Consider the following 22706-nt stretch of genomic DNA (forward strand, 5'->3'; position numbering starts at 1 on the left):
AGCAGCGCTTTGCCTCTCGTTGGCCCATAGACTTCTTGAGTCAGGTAGAGGTCATCCACGCACGAGAGGAAGCTTTGCGACTGCTCAGATTTTGCTGAGCGATCCTCCCACGAGATGTCCGGGTAATTGAAGTCACCCATGACAACCATGGTCCTGGAGCATGCTGCCTCAGCCAGTTCCCGGGCAAACTCCTGGTCATTAGTCCTCCTGGAATTAGTCTTCTGCACATTACGTGTCTTGTGTAGACACGTCCGCTGATTCTCAACCAGAGTGCCACAGCACCCTAGGATGCCTTGAGATTTTTTAAGGGTGCCACAGGGTGCTGCCACTGTTAGTTGTGCAAACATGATTCACAAGATAAATCCATAAATTCCAAATAGGAATTCATAGTGTTAAAAACATTCTGATATGGTAGTGGTCTTTCTGAAAGACCACTACCATGGTTGCTGTGAGTGTATGCATGTCGGTGTGCGAGTGTGTGTGGGGTATGTGGGTGGGGCTGTATGTGTGTCTGTGTGTAGATGCAGGGTGTGAGGGAAGGCACCATGCAGTTCCCAGCTACAGTGTGGGGCTCACGGGACTCTGGCTATGTGCCTCCATGTGTGGCTCTCGGCTAGAGTGCCAGGAACCCCACAAGCTGGCCCAGCCTAATGGTGTGGGACTCCCCATAGCTCCTGGCACTAGCACGCTATTGGGCCAGGCTGGCTTCATGCAGGTCCCAACGTCAGGAAGGCCAAAGCACAATTGGAGTTGCAGCTAGCAAGGGACATGAAGAAGAACAAGAAGGATTTCTACAAGTAAATCAATAACAAGAGGAAGGGTCAGGGAAAGTGTGGGTTCTTTACTTAATGGGGGAGGCAACCTAATGACAGAATGCAGATAAGGCTGAAATACTCAATGACTTTGTCACCTCAGTCTTCACAAAAGAGGTCAATACCCAGACTACTGCATCTGCCAGCATTTTGGGAAGGTGGTGTGCAGCAAAAGAACAGGGTAGGGACTGTTTAGAAAGGCTGGGCGTGTACAAGTCCATGTGGTAAGATGCTAGGCATCTGAGGATGCTGAAGCAGTTGGCTGATGTGACTGCAGAGCCGCTTGCCATCACCTTTGAAAACTCATGGCAATTGGAAGAGGTCCCAGGTGATTGGAAGAGGGCAAGCATACTGCCCATAAGAAACAAAAACAAAAAAAAACAAAAAAAAAAAAGGAGGACCCAGGAAACTACAGACTAGTCAGCCTCACCTCAGTCCCTGGAAAAATCATGGAGCAAGCAGATCCTCAAGGAATCTATTTCTAAGCACTTGGAGGAGAAGAAGGTGATTAGGAACAGTCAGCATGGATCCACTAAGGGCAAGTCATGCCTGTGGATGCAGGGAGACCAGTGGATATGGTATACCTTGATTTTAGTGAGGTTTTGGATACAGTCTCCGACAACATTCTCAGGCAAGCTAAGGAAGTATGGGCTAGGTGACTGGACTGTAAGCTGGATAGAAAACTGGCTGGAGCATCGTGCTCAGAGGTTAGTAATCAATGGCTCAATGTCTAGTTGGCAGCTGGTATCCAGTGGACTGCCCCAGGGGTTGGTCCTCGGGTGTTTTGTTCAGTATCTTCACCAATGACCTGGAAGAGGTCATAGTGTGCACCCGCTGCAAGTCTGCGGGGGGGGGGGGGGTAGTAGATACGGTGGAGGGTAGGGCTAGGATTCCGCGACCTAGTCCTAGACAAATTGGAGGATTGGGCCAAAAGAAAAATCTCATGAGGTTCAACAAGGACAAGTGCAAAGTCCTGCACTTAGAACAGAACAATACCATGTGCTGGTACAGGCTGGGGACTGACTGGCTAGGCAGCAGCTCTGTAGAAAAGGACCTGGGGGTTACAGTCAACAATAAGCTGAATATGAGCCAGCAGCATGCTCTTGTTGCTAATAAAGCTAACAGCATATTGGGCTGCATTGGTAGGCGTGTTGCCAGTAGGTCAAGAGAAGTGATTATTTCCTACTACTCAGCTCCAGTAAGGCCACAGCTGGAGTGCTATATTCAGTTTTGGGCCCCCCACTACAGAAAGGATGTGGACAAGTAGGAGTCCAGTGGAAGGCAGCAAAAATGGTGAGCGGTCTAGGGCACATGACTTATAAGCAGAAGCTGAAAGAACTGGGCTTATTTAGTCTAGAGAAGAGAAGGCTGAGGGGGCATTTAATAGCAGCCTTCAACAACTTGAAGCGGGGATTGAAAGAGGATGAGTCTAGGCTGTTCTCACTGGTGGCAGATGACAAAACAAGGAGCAATGGTCTCAAGTTGCAGCAAAGGAAGTTTAGGTTAGATATTAGGAAGGATTTTCTCACTAAGAGGGCTGTAATGCACTGGAACAGGTTACCCAGAGAGGTTGTGGACTCTCCACCCTTGAAAGATTTTAAGACCCAGCTAGACAAAGCCTTGGCTCTGATGATCTAGTTAGGGCTGGTCCTGCTCTGAGCAGGGGGCTGGATTAGATAACATCCTGAGGTCCCTTCTGGCCCTAATTTTCTATGAGTCTATGATTTTCTTCCATGTATTACACTAATGGATCACATGTGTGTAGTCTTGTTGAAAAATCTGTGTTATGCTGTGTCCATTTATGTTACTGCTATCACTGTAAAAAATATGTTATGCTGTTTTATGGTTATCTTTATAATTTTGAGCATGGAATTTAGTTCCTAAAGAATGCAGGGATGCATCTTTAAGGAAAAATACCACCCCCAGACACAGGCAGGAGATCTTAAATTGGGCACCCAAGGTATTCATCTGACTGTAATGGGGAAATCAACTCCTCCATAGCAAAGGCATGTGTGAGGAATGGACCATCAGGTCAGAGGACTGCCAGGTGCCAGGTAACCCAGGGAGACGAAATATTTCTGAAGGATTCTGGTGACTCATGAACAATTATAATAATACTGGGAGGGGGGGGGGGGGGGGGGGGGGCGGGGCTGGTGGCTTTTTAGACTCTGGGTAAGATAGAACCTCTAAAGCTGATTCTAGGTCACCAGCAGCCAGGGCTGGTAAAAATCAGCAAGAAGACTGATGTCTAAAAACATTGGCAGGTCTCTCAGAAGAACAAGAAGGTAACCAGATGAGAACATAAGAAACTCTTGTCTTTTTCTTTCTCTTTCCAACTTTATGGTCAGTTTTGCTCATATGTCTTTTCTCCTACATAACCAAAAAACATTACCCAAAGAACCTTGTCTACCTTCTCCTACGTAATATATCCTTTTGTTGTTTTGCCTCCTTATTGGTTGCCTGTGGAAAGTGATCTCTTGGCAAATGCTACTTCAGGTTGCCCTTTCTATGGAGACGGATACTTAAAATTTATCTCAACCCAAAAGAGAGGCTACCTGGAACTGACAGAGATCCCCTTGCTGCATCTATGAGGTCCAGTATAAGGGAAGTGGAGCTAGGGCTTGTGGGAATAAGGAGTTATCCCAGGGTAAGCCTTAGTTTATTCCTTGGGACGAACAGCTGTGGAGGTCCCCATGGACAAGTTTATCACAGGCGTTTTTTCTGAATTGCTGTTGAAAGTCACTGGGTTTTGAGTTCTCAACTCAAAGACATTTTGGGAAATTTTATCCTTAGCTGCCAACCTCATGACAGTCTGGACAGATGCCCTCAACCAAAGACAATACTGAAATACTTGGACTGCTGGACCTAAAGAACAGTTCACATACCACTTAAAATACAGCAGAATCAGTCTCCCAGCTCAGAAATGATCTTTGTATACCAATACATAGCTTGCCCAAGTGATATTTAGCTTTGACCTGGCATCCATAAAATAGCTGCAAGCTGGGCAGATGTTGCATAGTGCAGATACCTAGTTGGATGAATAGGCACCCAGTGTCCCAGAGGAGATTAGAAAAGAGATACTTCTTACTCCTATATCTACAATGGAGGCCAGACACAAGCAAATCCTCAAAGCTGTCTAAAAGGAGGCTTTCATCCTCCTCATTCTTACACCCTTTAGTGTGCTTACTTTTGTGACTGATGCCTAAGCTAAGTTGCACAGTCCTTACCCCAGAAAACCTGTCTTTTATTTGTTCTCCAAAGCATCAGAGCTTGATGGCAAGTAACTGCCTATGACAAACACTAGCTGGTTTTGCATGGTCCACTGAAGCACTTTGAACTGCATGGCCGGGTCTGCATCAGCTTTTACTCTTCTTGAAGGTCTCCATCAGGATACGACCCTTGGTTTTTGAGGCAATGTATGCTTAGAGTAAAAGCCTGAACTCCCTTCTGCCAAGGTGTTACAGTCCAGCAGAATACAAGAGGTCCGGGGAGGTGATACTTCCCCTGTATGCGGCATTGTTCCAGCCGCAGTTAAGAGCACTGCATCCAGTTCTGGACGCCGCACTTCAAGAGGGATGTGGATAACCCCAAGAGGGTCCAAAGGAGGGCCACTCTTATGGTTAGGGGCCTGCAAGTAAGACCCTACAAGGAGAGACTGAAGGACCTGGATCTCTTCAGCCTCCACAAGAGAAGGCTGAGAGGGGATCTTGTGGCCATTTACAAATTCATCGCGCGCGCGCGCCGGTCTGTTCACCAGGTCACCTCTTGGAATAACCAGAAACAATGGCCACAAACTGACAGATAGAAGATTTAGTTGGAAATCAAGAAGAATTACTTTACGGTAAGGGTTGCCAGAATCTGGAATGGGCTTCCAAGGGAGGTACTGCTCTCCCCTACCTTACGGGTCTTTAGGAGGCTAGACAAGCACCTGGCTGGGGACATCTGATCCCAGCGCTCTTTCCTGCCCAGGGCAGCGGGTCACACTTGATGATCTATTGAGGTCCCTTCCAACCCCAACAACTATGAAACAAGACACAAATTGATAAAACAGGTAGGAGTGGGTGAGAAAGCAACTTGACAGATATGTACACTGATGGTCAATGGCATAACTTGATGGTCAAGATCCATTTCCTCTGAAAAGAAAGGTTCCAAAGTCACAGCAGCCTCTGGGAAGGGGAAAAAAGTAGAAAGACTCAGACCCAATCGAATTTAGCCTATCATATTCCAGAAGCCCCTTCAGCATGGAGGAGTTGGGAAAATAGCCTGCACTGGAGTTTGGGTTCAGATTCAGGACACAGCCTCTACTTTGCATTCTCTGGTTCTAACTAGTATGGCTACACCCCTTTGCTTTTAGGGTTCACAAAGTGACTGATCAAAAATAGAGGTGGTTAAAGTAGCAGATCAGTTGCTAGCTGTTCTTGGATGGTTGTGTGTGATGTGGAGTTTCCAGAGAATGCAGGGGGACTATTCTCTTCTCCTTTCTCTTGTGCCATGGGCTCTTTATAATAACAGAAGCACAGGTCTCCAATATTCTCTTTCAACTTTCTGGCTTGAGGCTGGAGATCTCCTCTACCTCCAGTCCTTCCACAGACCTCTAACCCTTTCTGTAGGATTTTTTTACAGCACTTGTGTCTTGTGTGGTATTGGCATAGGCAGACTAAGTAGTGGGGATGGAGCTCACTGCATATGCACACTGCACAGCAGAAGGAGGGTGTGACTGCACCCATACACTCCCCCTGGCTCAGCCCCAGGATACTGGGGTTGGGTTTAGAGTGCAGTCATAGTCTTCACTAAGGTACATGTTTCTCCCCTTTCTATTTTCATTGCTTCCAGTGGCACTGAGAGATTGTGTCCAAGATCACATCCACTGGTCTCCTCGCATCCATACTTTGTCCAAGGCAGAAGCCTGTATGCTGAGCAGAGTGACACCCCATCTCTGCTCAGAGCTTACAGTCCATTTAGACAAAGGCTCCTTGAAAGGAATGTTTTTCTCTGTTTTACTTCCCAGTGAGATCATTCTTTTGAGAATGGACCACTTCAGAATGGCAGGAGGTTTCCAGTCAGGTTCCATGATGGTCTGTTCCGAGTCCTCTGTCATTTGCAGGAAAACCTTCCATTCCTGTAGGACACACAAATCATCTTAGGTACCTAGAAATCCTAACTCCTCTCAAACATCACTGGAATCATAATCATAGGGAAGTCAGGCTAGAAGAGAACTCCAGAGGTCATCTAGTCCAACCCCCTGCCTGAGGCAAGATCATCCCTATCCAAACCATCCTGTACAAACCATAATCTAAACCACAGATCAGCAACTTCCAGCTGGCATGAGGCCAGTTTACTCAACACGCCACCGCCTGCCCGAGCTCTGGGCAGCTGCTGCCAGCCATGGAGCCAGGGCTGCTCCCAGCAGGTGGCTGGGAGGCTGCAACCCCTGCTGCAAGCAGCCTGAGCTCCATGGCTGGCAGCAGCTACCCAGAGCCTGGGCCAGCCCAGGGGTGGCACCAGCCTCTACCTGGTGGGGAGGAGGTAGCTGGCCTGTGGGCAGTAGTGTCCCAAGCAGTGCTGGAGAGATGGCTACAGGAGAGCTAAAGCAAATTTTGGGGTGGCTACAGTTTCCCCAAGCCTCCCCCTAGTGCCACCCCTGCGTCCTGGGCTCCAGAGCCTCAGCCAGGCTTTGTGCCAGCAGTTGCTGCACGCACCCCTCTGGGAAAATGGCAGGGGAGGGGCCTGAGGCAATGCAACCCCAGGCTCCTCCCCCACCATCCGCTCTGAAGGGCATGGTACCAGGTCCACGCTGGTGCCAACTGCATGTGCACAGTGGGGTGCAGGGCAGGAGAGGGGCCTGAGGCAGCACACACATGCATGCCTACAGGGGGATGGCAGTGGAGGGGTCGGGGTTGTGCTGCCCCTGCCTCTCCCCCGCTGCCCGCCCAGAGGGGCACATGCTGCAACTAGTGGCACGAAGCCCAGCTGGAGCTCTGGAGCCCAATGTACAAAGGTGGTGCTGGTGGGGGGAGAGGGGGTGCTATAGCCACCCCAAAATTCACCTTCCCCCCCCCCGTCACTTCTCCAGCACCACCTGGGCCACTGCCACCCACTCTACACAACTGAGCCCACCCCACTCCTACCAAGTGGTTAGTGCTTTTCTCTTCTCTGCTCTTTTTTCTCTCATCTCTCTCTCTCTCTCTCTCATCACAACACGCTTAACAAAAAGAAACATACAACAACAAAGGCAGTATATGAAATTTTATCTATTGTCACCAGGTTTAGAATTTTTAGAAAACCTGGTATTTACTGTAATAAAGCATCATTTATGATTAACTATGTTAATATGTAGTGCATCCTGCTACATACCCCCCACCCCATTTTTGTTTTTCTGGCATGCTAGCACTCCGGCACCTTACAAGGTAGGCTTGGCAGATTTTTCAGCAAACCGGCCAAAACCATTGCCTGCCCCCAATCTAAACTCTACATAAGCCTACCATCAACCGTGCCAATGCAAATATAACACCCTCACCTGCTGCAGGTAAAGCAGGGGAACCATGGCAGGCAATGTCCTGTTTCTATGAAACGTTGTCAATATATGTTCAAGAGATCCTGGATAGAGGGTCATGCCCCACCGCTACAGAGGAAGGCAATACCACAGTCCATACCAATCTGACCAAGGGGTACAATTCCTTCCTGATCCCAAATATGGTGATTTGTCTGACCCCAAGTGGCGGGTCAAAACCCTCTAGCCAGGAACCTCCAGCTTTGGTCCCAACAGGAGCACTGGCACACCCCAGTCAAAGTCCCTAGCCTTGCCTGTAGCCAACACCCAATACCTCTAGGGACACTTAAAAACACCCCGACATGTAGTAGAAAACAGGGGCAGGGTCAACAGCAAAGCCCAGAAACATGGGAATCACCCACGGTAGAATAGGTCAGTAACCAACTTCTTTTAGCACATTTTAAAATCCAAATATTAGTAGCAGGTTCAGTACCAGGAAAACAAAAAGCAAAAATATCTGTTGAACAATTACAGTGACTGTGTTAGAAAAGACCTGCTTTACAAAATTCAACAAGTAAAGAGAGTAGAAAACAGAATAATTATAAATCCTACACTTATAACAAAGGAGAAACAGGATGGCCCAGTGCATAAAGTACTGCCCTACAACCTATGCAACCTAGATCCTACTCTCAGTTCTATCAGCATATCCTGGGCAAGTTAACTCCTCCGTTTTAACTTCTCTGCCTACGTAAGAGCATTTGTAAAGAAGCACCTGCATAAGTATTATCCACGGACCCAGGACAAAAAACCTTCACAGCCAGAGGGTCACTTCCACGTTGCCTTGAATAGTTCCAAATACAAATACATCAGCATGAAAAACTGAGGCAAACACCAACAGTCAACAGAAGGAGAGGCTATGTGGGACAACCAGGAACTGAATCAGATAAACTCCCATTCCTGTATGTAAGTCACACACAGGTAACTTAGGTAACTTTTTACCGTCAAAAAAATAAAAATTAAAACAGAAAAACATCAACAGACTAAATTAATGATTCCCATGTAACAGCATCCCCAAACTATTTAGGGACCAAAAGCAAGATAGACTAAAAACTAAAAAATGTAAATCTGACAATCTCTGCTGTGTTGCGATGAAATTACATAGCTGCTAAGAATAATTCACTGAGGAGGCAATGTCAGTAGAGGCGCACCAATATATCGGTCTATATTGGATCAGCACTGATAAAAGGAAAATTGACATTATTGACAATTGGCCGGTGTAGCCAATAATGTCACTGATAAATGTTGATAAATGCCACGTGCATGTACGCATCCAGCTGGTAAGTCGGGGGGGGGGGGGGGGGGGAGGAGAAGAGAGACACACCACACACCACTCTCTCAATCCTGAACCTTCCCGCTGGCGGCTAGGACATAAATCGGCATCACAAACAGCATTAAGAGACTCTGGTCCAGAAAGAAAAGTCAGAATAGAGGGAGTTGGGTAGGACCCATTAGTGGCTTTACTTAAAGAAGTAGCAGGGACAGAGAATCCCAGGTGGGATAACGATAGGTTGAGGCCTGCCTGGAGTGACTCAGGAACCATACCCGATCACTAGGCTAAGGTTGCTGCTGCTGCCCAGGGTTATCCCAAGAAAGGGTGCCTGTTGTGGCTGCTGGCCACATGCCTGCAGTTAGGGGCCAAAAAGAATGCCCAGCTCCAGGAACAGGTCACCCGGCTGAGTAAGAAGTTGGAGGATGTGAAGGATTCCAACAGTGCGGCATGTGAGGCTGTGCGAGCTGCCCAGGTCGCTTAGAGACATTAGAACAGAGGGAAAAAAAGATTATGATTGCGCATGTGGCTGCTTCCCTCCAGAAGAGGGCACAGTTGGTGCAGGCTGTGGAGCCCTTCTTCGAGAAGGTGCGACAGTGCCTGTATAGAAAAAAAAATGGAAGCTAAGCTTTAAGATCACGGGGAGGGGACAAATGAAGGAGAAAAGATTGATGACAAGCCTGGTGCCGAACCACCCCCACATGTCCCTGCCCAGAGGGAAGAGCTCAGACAAGCATTCCCAGTAGTAGTAACTCACTCAAAGCCACAAGGGAGAAATCCCTGAACAGCACTGCGCTCCTTTACCCATGCGGAGATTTGAGATATACAAGAGCAGCATAAGTCCAAGCCAGGAGAGCCAGTAATAGACTGGCTAGTTCAAATGTATAGTGAAGGGGCCTCCACAATATCAGTGAGCTGTGCCAAGGCAGCCCAACTCATCCTGCACCCCAAACTCCAGTTAAATCAGTTTTCAAGAAGTGATAAAAATGTTATTTTGTTTTCTGCTGCACTACAAGCAACCACTGCCAGTTATGGTAATATAGAAAAAAAGCTTAACCCTGCCCCTTGGGCGTGGGCCAATTTAAAGGAAGCTGTCCACTGCTTGTATCAATTAGCGCTAACTGAAATCATTCGTGCAGCAGTTTAAACTCACACACCAAATGCAAAAGTTGTGACATTACTGTTATAAAAGAAGTTTTGCCAATGAGCACCAACAAAGTGCACCTCAGCCTTGTTGGCCTTGGAGCCAAAGGCAGTAGATCACCCGGTAAGAAACGCAATCCAGTGATTAGTGCAGCTTCTACCCATTTTGCAGAAGCCAGGACTTCAAGCCAACAAAAACCGCCAAGGCCATGGCGGTGGCCTCAATGAAAGACAAACCCCCTGACCCCACCAAATTGTTAAAAAAAAGCCAGAGAAAGCCAGCCCAAGACTCCGCAAGCAAGAATGTGAAAAGACTTGTTAGCTGCCAGTTTCAATGAAGTGCAAATCGATAGACTGCCCACCAATGTCCTGCGAGGACTGTGGGCTAAACACTGTAGCAAAGGCAAGCCCAAAAGTGGAGCCTTCTGCGCCACCAACAGTGTCACCAGAGAGATTCTCTGCCCCAAGGGCAGAACTGTCAACATTTTCCCAAGCACATGTGGGGCCGCCAGTCTTTTCCTCCCCTGATCGTGTGGCCTAAGAAGTCCAGCCAGCCCAAGGAAAGAGGCCATCATAGGGGCAGTAGCAGGCCGGAGACCAGTATCTAAAGTTAATATTGGCCCCTTAATTCAGATACCCATACAAATTCAATAAATACAAATGAAAAGTCAATCGATATGCTATTAGACACAGATGCCCAGATATGCATTTTAGATTCCGCAAATTAGAAAGGGGAGGAAAGAACCCCTTATCAAGTAAATAAGGTCAGAGCCACTAGACGACCAAGACATCTAGTCCAAGTGACCTTCGCGCTATCTAATAGCTCTAAAGTAACAGCAACAGCAGTAATACTTAAATAAAGACCAAGCTTACTAAGACTTAATGTACTAAGGGGGCGCAAATCAAGACTCGCATGGTGAGGGACAGAGTGGGGCTGGGCCAGGCGGAAAGCGCCTGGCCCAGCGCGGGGCATGGGATGGAGCCACGGGTGGCTCATCCATGTGGCACAGGGGGAAGGGGGACAGGTCTCCAGCATTGCACGCACCCCCAGGGGAGGCATAGGGGGCATGTGCCCCCTGGATTTGTGTGTGGGGCAAAGGTGAGCTGCCCACTGCAGGCTCGTGGCCAGGGGCAGCACTGGCCTCTTCCCAGCTGGGCCAGGGCTGCACTAGGAGCTGGTGCTGGGCAGGTGGCTATGGGAGGGCCACAGTGAATTTTGGGGTGGCTGTAGCCCACTCTGCAGCCCCTCCTCCCAACACCGCCGCTGCCCACCCCAAGCACAATCCCAGCCCAGTCGCAGTCCCTGCTGGGAAGAGACTGGTGTAGCCCCTGACCCCAAGCCTGCAGCAGGCAGCCTGCCCTTGCCCCGTGTACAAATCCAGAGGGCATATGGCCTCCCCAGGGGTACAAGCAGCAGCAAGGAAATGCCCCCCTCCCCTCTGTGCCCCTCCAAATGACCCACCCGTGGCTCCATCCCATACCCCACCTCACCCTGGCTGGGCAGCACCTACCTCTGCCCCAACCCCACTGCCTCCCTCACCGTGGGAGCCTCAATTTGCAACCTTCCCCTCCCCCCCCACGCCTCTTCCGCCCTACAGACTTACTGGCCAGACGCTGCTCTCCAAGCTGCTGGGCCACGTATTGGCTATCAGAACAGTATCAGCTGCTTAATAATCAGCCGTTGGTATCAGCCAAAAAAATCTTTATCGGCGCACCGTAAATGTCAGACTTGTGTCTTTAATTGGTCAACTCTTTGCTAATGTGCTTGGGCTTTGCAAATAAGTTTACCTACAAGCAGTCTCATAAAGGAACTTGGATTAACATTGATCCAGCCACCTATGGTCAGCAAGCAGTGAAGCTGAAGAGCAAACCCAAGGCACAGACAACATGTCTAGTGATTTGTACCAGTTGAGTTTAGACAAGATAGCAATATCAACTATTATTATTGCTCTTATAAAAATCAACCCAGCTAAGTCACAGCTTTCTCGGTCTAGGTTTGGGAGCTGCAGCAATGCTGCTACCCTGTTTAGTCTCAAGTATAGATAAGGGCTTGTCACTCTTTACTGGCTTTCAAAATGGAGCCTTCTCATCATTTCTAGTCCAGCTTTGATTTGTTCAACTTCTCTGTCAAGTTGGAATGGTTTGTAAACTGCACCACCAGAGCTACTTCTAAGAAAGGCTCCCTTTTCTACTGAAATAGTCTTACTGGAGTATTACGCCCCCAAAAAGTGGTCAACATTATGAGTTAAAAATAAAAAGCAGCAGCATTTCATACAGGTATGTTATTTCACCCCCACATGACCCTAGTTAAACTGTTGTACCTGTACCCTCACTACGGGGTTTGTACTGTTTTAATTGTACCAGTACTGTTAAATCCACTCAATTCATTTATGCACATTCCAGTTCTACATTTTCGCTTGTTTAATTTTAAAAACTTTAACCTTGCCTCCCTCCCCCAGATCTAGATACGGTCAGCACCTCCACAACTGCCTCCAAATCCATGGCTATTGGCAGGGAATTTAAAATAAGTGACTTGGCAAATGGATTCCACTTTTTCTTATTTGAGACAATAGCAATACTCTGCCTTTGGAGAACTAACATGCTAAGGCACTGGGATATGGCACCTGTTGCTATATTACATAGTTATTATATAGTAAAATAAAGTGCATTAAGGAACGAACATGACAAAACATCGCAGATGGTTATAAAACTCTACCACTGATGATCTACCAGTCTCCACTAAAAAAGCTGGTTTTGCAACATCAGTTAAAAATGTAATTGTGACTTGAGTGGCCATTTAGTCCAGCTGGTTAGAGTGTGGTGTTAATAACCCCAAGGGTACAGGTTCAATCCCTGGTTGGATTAGATCAGTGGTTTTCAACCTGGGATTTGCAGACTGTCTAAGGGGCCCACAAAAGATGACTATGGTCAAAAGTATATAAACACCCACACTTAAGGTTCAAATGGGTCTGCACCTCCATTTGAAATTTCCAAAGGAGCCTGCAAATGAAAAAAGGTTGAAAAATCACTGTATTAGATGATCTCTTGAGGTCCTTTCCAGCCTTACTTTTCTATGATAGTCCAAAAGCCACCTTAGCTAGGATAAATCACATTTATACAAACATCAGATTGCTTATTATTTTAAAATTCCATGAATGTAGCTACGAGGTTACCAAGTAGTATTGTTAACTGACTGTCCACTAGTTAAAGTGAGTTTGGAGATGCACTTTGATCTGTTCAATTACTTGTGTCCACACACACACACACACACACACACACACACACACACACACTCTGTAGGAAAAAAAAGTTGCACTTATGTCAAAGTTAGTTAGCTGACCCTTCCCTAAACTTGATCTATTTTTCTAATGCACATAAGCTCTAAGATTCATAGCTGCCTGTAGAGTTAGGGATAATGCCAATGAGCTGTCAAGTGTCCCATCTATTTCATTCTGTTTTGCACAAGCAGCAACTACATGAAATTTGGCTCCTCACAGACCCAGCCAGGTTGTCTATTCACAGTTTTTTTCTCAGCAACATAGCTGTGCCGTGCAAACCTGACGTGTAAAAGCATGACACTGGTGTAGAAAGTGGCTTTACCTGGTGCAACTTGCCTCAGTTTGGAAGTATAATTTTTGCACCCACAAGAAATAGAAGGGACAGAAGATTTGGGATTCTTTGGGGGGTTTTTTAAACCAGCCAGTCAGCAGTGATCATAGGATCCCAGCAAGACAATCATCCAAATGTGTCTTGAAGGCGTTCAAAGCGGGTGTTTGAACTGCCCCCACTGGCAGTCTATTCCAAACCTTGGGGGCTCAGATAGTGAAGTTCTTTCTTATGTCCAGCCTGAATCGGTAATTTGCCAGTGGTAAATAGGCAACTAGATTTTTCCAAGTTTCACTGTAATACGTAGTAAGCATAAGAATCAGAATCTGTGCAATCAATCAGATAGTCATACTTCTTGGGACTCTTATGGAAGCAGTAGTTCTCATAAGCAGGAAGCGAGGAGGAGATCTCAGTAAAATAATCTGGCACGTACTTCCAACATACAAGAGCAGGCTGGAACTCAAAATAAAGTTATTCCAAAATAAGCAGTTCAGTAGTATTAACTCTTATCTTGGGCATTTATAGCAACATAGGAATGCAAAGTACACAGGACACAAGCAAGAAAAATAAGAATAATGAGCAATGGACTTTATTTTTGTTACCTTAGGGCACAAACACAGGTTAGCAGGATGACAACTTTCAAACAGAAAGGTCTGCATGGAAGTGGATGATCCCAGCTTTATAAAATGGGAGAAGGGAAGTGATCACAAAGGAAGTATGTTACAATTTTAAAATAAATCTGATAGGGAAATTTTATGCAATACCTGAAATAAAACAGAAAAAAAATGAACACAGATATTAGCTGGAATTAAAGCTTCTTGCATCAACTGCTCAAACTACAGGAAATCTTCCATGATTATGATCTAAATTAAAAGGAGTTCAACAAGAAAGGTACTAAATTGGGGGATAGCAACGTGTTTGGGCAGAGTGCCAAAAACACCCACAACATCAACTTGTTAGATGTTGGTGTGCCAGGGGCAGAGGGTGGGGGAGTCACGAGGGGCCTGATCCTTGTTGTGGCAGCACAGTCCCTGCCCCTTCACTCGCATCCTCCCCAAGGGGCACATGCACCTACTGCCAGCAACAAGCCAGGCTGGGGCTCTGTGGAATCTGGTGCAGCTGCTTGCAGCCTCGTGGCTGCCTGCTACAGCCAGCTCAGGCTCTGGGCAGACCCCTGCCACCCACCAGGGAGCACAGACTGCTTGCAGCAGGTGGAGGGGGGGAAACGCTGCAAGCAGCTGCACTGGGGCCCACAGAGCCCTGGCCTGGCTTGATGCCAGCAATGGATGCATGCACATGTGCCTTGAGGTGGACAGTGGAGAAGAGGCTGGGGCTGTACTACCATAACAAGGATTGGGTGCCTCACAGCTCCCCCACTTACCACTCCAAGGCGCAAATGCCAAGCAAAATGTCTTCATGTCATGCTCTGGTGCACATGCCAGGGGTTGCCTACCCCAGCCCTAAATTATAAAAAGGGACTCATACCAGTGTTACACTGCGGAATTCTGGGACTTCTGTGTAGACACTCTGGATCTGCTACTTACAGACAGAGAAAGAACTAAACAAGCATATGAGTTCAAACAGAAATGCCTGGAATCAGCAATCAGCAGGGGAATGAGGGGGGGAGGGTCAAAGCCAAAGAACTGTGCAAGTATCCAGTTCAGGAGAACACAGCTGGGGTAAATCAGAAAGACTGAGTAAAGGGAACCAGGAAAAAAAAAAAAAAAAAAATATGAAAATTCACTACCAAGGGGGGAAAAAAAAAAAAAAAGACTCCTAAGAAAACTCCTTGAAGTACCGCAGAACACAGATCATCAGAAAAAAAAACAAAAAAAAAAAAATGCAAGGAACAAAATTTGGCCAATACAGCTTCACAAAGAAGTGTCAAACAGACAAAAGCAAACCCGTCTTGGAAATGTAAAAGCAGAGGCACAGGCAAATATGAGGAGTCACTCACTGAAGGCTCGAAGGGAAAGATAAACGCGCGCGCCAGGGAGGGGAGGAAGAAGAAGATAATGGTGCCAAAGATAAAAGGAAATATAAAGGTCTTTAAATACAAGGGAAAGTAGCATTAAGAAAGTAAGTACATTAATAAATGAACTGTTCAAATGAGTTACTTAAGAAGAGATGCACTATTTTAAAACCAACAGGAAAATATGGAAAGCAATTAGCAAGAGAAGATCATGTAAGAAGTGTTTAGAGTGCAGTATGCCTATAAAAATGCCAATTTAATTCTGAATTACAGAGAGGTTGAATCGCATCATGAAGCAGGGAACTAACTGTCTCCACGTACAGCTCTTATGAAACAGACCATGAAATACTACTAGTGTGCCCACCTAAAGCACAAGTATGCCACAGTGCCAGAGGTATACACATAAATGGTGAGGGGTACACAATTTGCCAGTGTATACCACCATAGAGGTCTAGCAACAACCAAGGAGGATAAGGTAATAACTCAAAGGGGCCAAACAAATTAGTCAATCTAGACAAGAGTTCTCTCAAGCATATTTGGATCTTCAACTAAATGTTTTGTTTTGTTCAAGAACTAGAAAGAAGCCATTATCAGAACAAGACAAATGAAATGACTGTTCCTCTGCATGGAACTGCAACCTCTTCCCAGTCTAGAGCTATCTTAATTTGCAATAGCACCAATATGTTCCATAAAGAGAATCTGGAATCAATCAACACTCCCAGAAGTACAACTCTGACCATCTTACTCATAGAGAAAACTTTTCACTGATTATAACTAGGGTCTGTGACCACTTCTCAATATTTTCCTACATGTACAGTATTGAGTAACATGCAAGTAGTAGCAGCAAAGGGGCTGCTAGCAACTGTCCAGGTGAAGACTAATTAGGACAAAATGGCAGGCTGCTGCTGTCCTCTGTCTTAAGAAAAGGGCAACTTCAGGCTGCTTGACATTCAGAGCATTAGCCTCTAGATAACCAGCATCACAGCTGCAACTAAACAGGGTAGACACTGTAGTTATAGTTACAATAGTTTCTCTTCTAACCAGGTTTTGACCAGCCCCTATTTTTACAGCACAAAAGTTTTAGCAATATAGAATTGAAAAGCATTTCTCTGAAGATGACCCAAGCAATTCCATATTGACCACTCCCAATGGCTCTCATTCCATTGCCAATGTCAGATATCTTTCTAGATACCAGCAGCACAAATTGGAATGTCTGAGCAGAAGGGGACTTTCTAGCTCAATGCATTAGTTGTGTGAACACTTTCCATCTTAATTTGAACTTGTACAGCATCATTCAAGACAACATGGTGACAAAAATGTAAGTGTAGAATTTGGACCTACAATGAGAAGTCAGAAATTCTGCTAGACCAGAATTGACCTCTCTTTCATGTGTAACTAGAGAAGCAATTATTTATCACTATAGCAAGATTAATTATTCTTAACACTAACACAAAATAGATCTGTCAAGAAAGAAGAGGCCATTGTAAGAACAACTTTTCCCTTACCATAATCAAACCATCTTCTGGAGTTTCCCAAGAGCTTCATTTCACAGTACTAGTTTGTTACTGCTTTTTGCCCATTAAGTAGTACAGAGGTGCACCATGGCCACTGATTTAAAATAAAAACTGGACTGATTTTTAAACTGGGACTCAACCCTCTTTCGTATAAAAGTTCTCTTGCGCATTGTGCCAAAACCTATGACATGCAATCAGTTGGCAACCTCCTGAAATTTCAACTAAATCTCACTTAGAACAAGTTAATTTTGAGTTAACCTTTTAGAAAGCTGAGGAAACTTCTCTGAACGCCATTAACAAATGGCTCACTTCTTATTAACACTTTCCAGATGGTAAAAATTCTCCCAGCATACTGGGACAAAGCTGGAATGGGACACTTCTTAAATATGAAGATAGCCACACACAGACATCCACCAAAATAATTAGGAATATGAATCAATGCTGACAGAAGCCCACTGATGGAGAAATGCAGCTCTGCTCCCCGGGCTGGAGTGCTTCCTGAGCCAAACAGAGCCAGCCTAGCCCATACCCAGTCCAGCAGAAGTGCATTTAGAGGGTTGAGTGGCAAGTCTCACACAAACAACCCATGAAATGAGAAAAATTCACTTTAAGTTAGGAGCGACAGTACTTGTGCTTTGGAAAAAAAATTAGCACACTATTGGTCAATCTCAAATTAAGTCTTTTACAAATAAATTTTAAATCTATTTTAGTTTTTTAGCTGCCAACTTAGCCAATCGCTCTGGGACTTTGCAGGAAGATACCCTGCTGGGCACAGTAGCTTGTTTCCATAACTATTCTTCTATGATTCAGCACAGATCTTGTAATCATATTAGAAGCCTTGAGACATGGAACATTTAGTTCTATTTTTCATGGTGTCATATTTTTGCTGTTTCAGATTATAGCAATTTTAGGCTTGACGTCTTGGGCAGCAATCGGCCAAGAGGCCTTTCATTAATGTCTCCAACCCTTTCTTGGAAATTCTGAGTTTAATGATGCATTAAAAGCTCATTATGGCAAATACTTACCTGGCAGGTTTTTAGATCTGTGTAGCACTTGGGATATTAAAGCTGCATGTTTATAATACAGAAAAGCCCATTCTAGGATAACCTCAAACAGCAAAACGATATTATTCTTCTGTTACAATAGTGTCCAAGGCCCTTTCTGCTGGGCACCCTGCGAACACAGCAACACAGTCTCTGCCCTGAAGAGCTTACAATCTAATTTAAAACATGATACAACAAGAGGATGTGACCAAAGAAAGGAAGCACAAAGGTAACAATCAAATACGTAAAGTGGCACACACAAATACCTGCCTGAAGTCAAAGGTCTTGGGTTTTCCTCCCATTAATTTTAGGGTCTAAAAGTACCTGTCTGGCCAGGTGAATGGCAAGCCCTGTACTTGGTACTTTTAGACTAGACAAAGCACTTGAAAGTATGCAAAGACCAATCCTGCACTGACTCCGGGAAACCAAGTCAGTGATTTAACACACCATTTTTCATTTAGTTCCTGATTCTGCACAAGTGGAGCTTTATAAAGCAAAGTAGGAAGAGACTTGCATCACCTGCATCCTACTTGAACCTGGCACCTGTCCTGCCAACACTTAAGCTTTACGTTAAGGACTTCTTCCTCTCTAGTGCCAGAGTAAATTATCTACTAATTATCTCTGATCTTCCTTTAGTGTGTGAACAAGCCAGTGCATTAGAACAGGAATCTCCATGCTGTGCCAATGCAAAACATCCTTGTGAACAGCCACAGGACTCCCATTCTACTGACAGCTATGGTTAAACCTGCTTTTCAAAGCAGAGTCAGGCCATGTATATTCCTCTGCACCTTACAGCACAAGTTCCTCCCTCCCTAGCATTTTCTCTTTCTACATTTAATCTCATTAGAGTACTTCTATTTATTCCCCTTTTACCACTCCAAAGCATTTCTTCTCTTCCCTGACCATCACATAATGACATACATATGCACACCTCTTCACTGTCACTTAGCCTGACTATATATACAGGAGTTAGCACTTTTATTCTCTTTCAGCATAACTCAAATCTACTTGGTCCCTGATCACTTTTTTTCCTTCTTTGAACTCTGATTTGTCAATACCTAGCTGGTAGAACACTCAGAAATTAACACAATATCCCAAACCATGCCAGTCCCAAAGAAATTACCTCCCCACTCCACATGGTGATTCAGCCTCAGAGAATGAGCATTCAACCCCAAACTGCATTGGCTTTTTGTAGCCATATCACATTGCAAACATCTGTTCCATCTCCTGTACCCAAAGTTTCTTTTAACATCACTGCTACAGAGGTTTCTCAGGCCGGTTTGGGGATCTACTTCCAAGCATTTTGATATGTTCATTCACTTTTCTCATTGACCATAATATTATTTTATTAACACTGACTTCCTTTTTAGCAGTAAGCAGATGCTCTGAAACCCCTATCTAAAAAATGTCACTCTCCTGACCCCAAAGGGGGGGCCCCACAAACAAAACACTGATCTGGATTTTAATTTGCCATGTAAACAGTGTATGCGCTACATGAAAACAAGCACAACAAAAGACTATGATGTACGTATCATATTTAACAGAGTCCAAGACCTCTCCCCTCCATAATTAGACTCTATACATGGAAAGTTTATAAAATTGTTATAATTTTCCACTTGTGGAATATAATTATTGGAGGATTGTCTTAAGTCTGTCCCCACCATCATGGCAGCAGGGAAGGCAGTAGTAGGGACTTCCAGCAGGCTAGGGGGAGGGGGAAGAGAGACACTGTAAGGTGGGAAGAGCAGTGGGGAAAGGTAGTAGAGGGAGGCATACAACTTAGGCCCTGCCCCCTCCACTTACCCCAGCTTGTGCCTGCCCCCCCCAGCCTTACTCTTACTTCATGCTGGCAGGTTCCAGCCACGCTGCAGCCTGGGGCATGAAGCAGGGCAGGGCTCTTTGGTTGCAGGAGAGCAGAACAGGAGGGAGGGAGGGTCAAGGCCAGAGCTGAAGTTGGAGCTACAGCAGCTGCCTATCCCGTTCCCACCTCCCCCCTGACTGCCCCTCACTCTATTCCAAGACAAGGGGCTCTTTTTCTTTTCCCACCCCCTCCTCTCAGGTCAAGTAGGGAAAAAACCCGTGTCTTGGAATAGAGCAAAAACAGGGTTCAGGATGATTTCTCCAACTAGCTTCTGCACTTAAAGACATCCTACAAAAAGAGAGCCTCTTTGAGCCACATTTTACTGGATTCGTTAACCAGATACATATTAATTGAAATCTCCAATGTCCTCCAACTTGAGGAATCTCATGAATTGACATTTTTTGTCACCTATCATAAAGATTAATATATCAGTTACGGATAAGTCATCATCCAGCCCTTCAATAACAAGGTTGGCACCCAACTCCCCTTCACACACAGCCAACATGCACATAAAAACCAGCACCACCAAACAAATAAACAAACCTTAATCTTAATACTAGCACCCTAGAAGTACTTCTTGTCAGTAACTTATCAGCATTCAAAGGTCTCTAGATGTAAATTAACTTGACACTTAATACAAAGAGATGTTACGTAAAATCCACATTTGAAAAATGAAAATGATGGACACAGAATGGCCATATTTATCCTGGCACTAACAGAGGAGACCTGGGCCATCAGGGACCAGCAATGCAAACAACACTTCCTAATGCCAAAACTAAGGCACTAATGAATTCACTGTGCTCTTTTCAGCAATTCATACTCCGGATATCCAAATTCTTCAAGACACAGTTTAAACAGCAGTTCACTTTCATTCCCTTTCTTGCTTAGGACAACCAGGAATATTAAGCAGAAGAACAACAGTTTAAAGCTTCAAAAGATGTTGGTATCAATTACCGCAGTAACTTGAGGAGCTCCTTTCCTTCCACAAAGACAGACAAGCATGCATATCCGAAAGCAGTGGTTTTCAACATTTTTTCTTTTGCGGACCCCTAAAAAATGTTGAATGGGGGTATGGATCCCTTTGAACTGTAAGTGTGGGTATTCACATACTTTTGATTGATCATAGTCTCCCTCAGGGGTCCGTGGACCACAAGCTGAAAACCACTGTCCTAAAGTGATATGTAGATTTTGGATAAACAGACAGAACTGGGGAAAACCATTTAAGAGTACGGTTAACAAGGCAGACAGCAGAGCAGCTGCAGTACACTCCTTTAAAGGGGGGGGGGGGGCACCAATGAGAAAAGGAACTCTTGCTTCTAAAAAGCCAATTTTGTGATACCCAATGTTCCCATCTAAAAGCCTTTTGCAAGCATAATCTGGTCTCCAGTGGAGAAGGCTCCCCATTTCTGTCAGGGTTTACACTATGGGTGTCAAACATATGGCCTGCAGCCTGGATCCAGCCCATAGATGTTTATCAGGATGTTGTAAGGAGTTACTTGCCGCGATGAACATGGCAATTGGTGGCAGGAAGGTGAACAGAGTCAAACACAGCCCTGGTCACCCTCTGACCTGATCACCTGTCACCACTACCACATCCCTACCTCCCTACCCACTGACCTCTGCCACGTGCCCCATGCTGGAGCTGCTGCTACAACATAGCACATGTGGTAACAGCAGATCTGGCTCCAGCATGGGGTATGTAGCAGTAGCAGCTCCAGCTTCAACACAGGGCACGAGACAGGGGCTGCAACCACTGCAGCCAGGTATGTGCCCCAAGTTGGAAACAGCTGCTGCCACTGCTTTCTCAGGCCCTGAGTTGGATCCAGCATGCAAAGGGCCCCGTGGACATCCCTGCACTAAATTACTGTTTGTCTAGCAATTCATAATGAAGGCTATTTAAGGAAAAATTAAAGAGAGATCAAAAATCATATGAGGATATGCCTCTTGGAGTCAGCTGTCACTGTCCTGCAGCAAAAACTCATCTGATCCCTGCAATCCCCTTAACAGCAGCCTCTCGCCTTCCTAACATATCTCCCCCCTCCCCCTTCATACAGAGCATGTCATCAGTAAGATCACCTCTGTAACTCTCATGGCAACCAGGCCACCTTCTCTCAATTCCCTGTTCCACCATGTAACCATTCAAGCTCCTGACCCCCAGCAGCTGTACGCTGCTGCACTTTATCCACTCTTGTGTCATTCTTGCCACAGACACATTCCCTGCCCACTGGCTAGATTCTCCCAAGCCTCTCCGTGCATCTTGTTTGACCAGAATCCCCACCCACCACCTTCACAAGGCTGCCAAGCTCTCCAAATGCAAGTCCTGTTGGGAGAGGATCTCCAGGAGGAACACCTGCAGGGTGCTCCACCTGGAGGAGCCATCTGGGAGTCCCCAACAGGTCCTGCACAGAGCTACCACTTCCCTGCTCACCCAGGGCTCTTGGGGGCAAGAACCACCTGGCCCCACTACTGGCTGCAAAGGCCTGGGGGCAGCACCCCACGCTCTTGAGCCTGTGGGCTCCTGCCCAGCGCCGCCCACGCACCCCGACCCGGCCTCGGACACTTGCACCCTGCTCCTACCGCCTTCTGCGTGGAACCGAGCCGCTTCTCAGTGTCCAACCATCGCCCACAGCCCCCCGCCCCCCGCGGCAAGGGGAAGGCGCCAGGTGGGGCTGCGCGACGGCAGCGGGGAGCCGAGGGGAGGCACCTGCTGCAGGCGGGAAGGGCAGGAGGCGGGGCGGACGCCCCAGGCAGGGCGAAGGCCTGACCGCGAGGCTGGGCGGCAGGTGCGGGGCACGGGAGAGCCGACAGGAGGGACCCGCGCCCAAGAGAAGGCCGGGGGCCGGCCCGCACAGACGGACGGACGGCAGCCCGCGAGGACAGGCCCCCGCCGCACTCACCGGGGCACGCAGTTTGGCGCGGAGCGGGCGATCTCCCAGGT

General features: G+C 46.4%; 1 long non-coding RNA gene across 2 annotated transcripts in view; it reads right to left on the reverse strand.

Moving 5' to 3' along the window:
* LOC112551353 overlaps positions 1-22706 on the reverse strand; it is a 95078-nt gene extending 72372 nt beyond the window's left edge. For both annotated transcript variants that reach the window (XR_003095639.1, XR_003095640.1), the window contains exon 1: positions 22666-22706. This is a non-coding gene — a long non-coding RNA (uncharacterized LOC112551353). The remainder of the gene's footprint in view (positions 1-22665) is intronic.

This window comes from Alligator sinensis, unplaced genomic scaffold (assembly GCF_000455745.1).
Source record: "Alligator sinensis unplaced genomic scaffold, ASM45574v1 scaffold1238_1, whole genome shotgun sequence".
NCBI classification, from domain to species: Eukaryota; Metazoa; Chordata; order Crocodylia; family Alligatoridae; genus Alligator; species Alligator sinensis.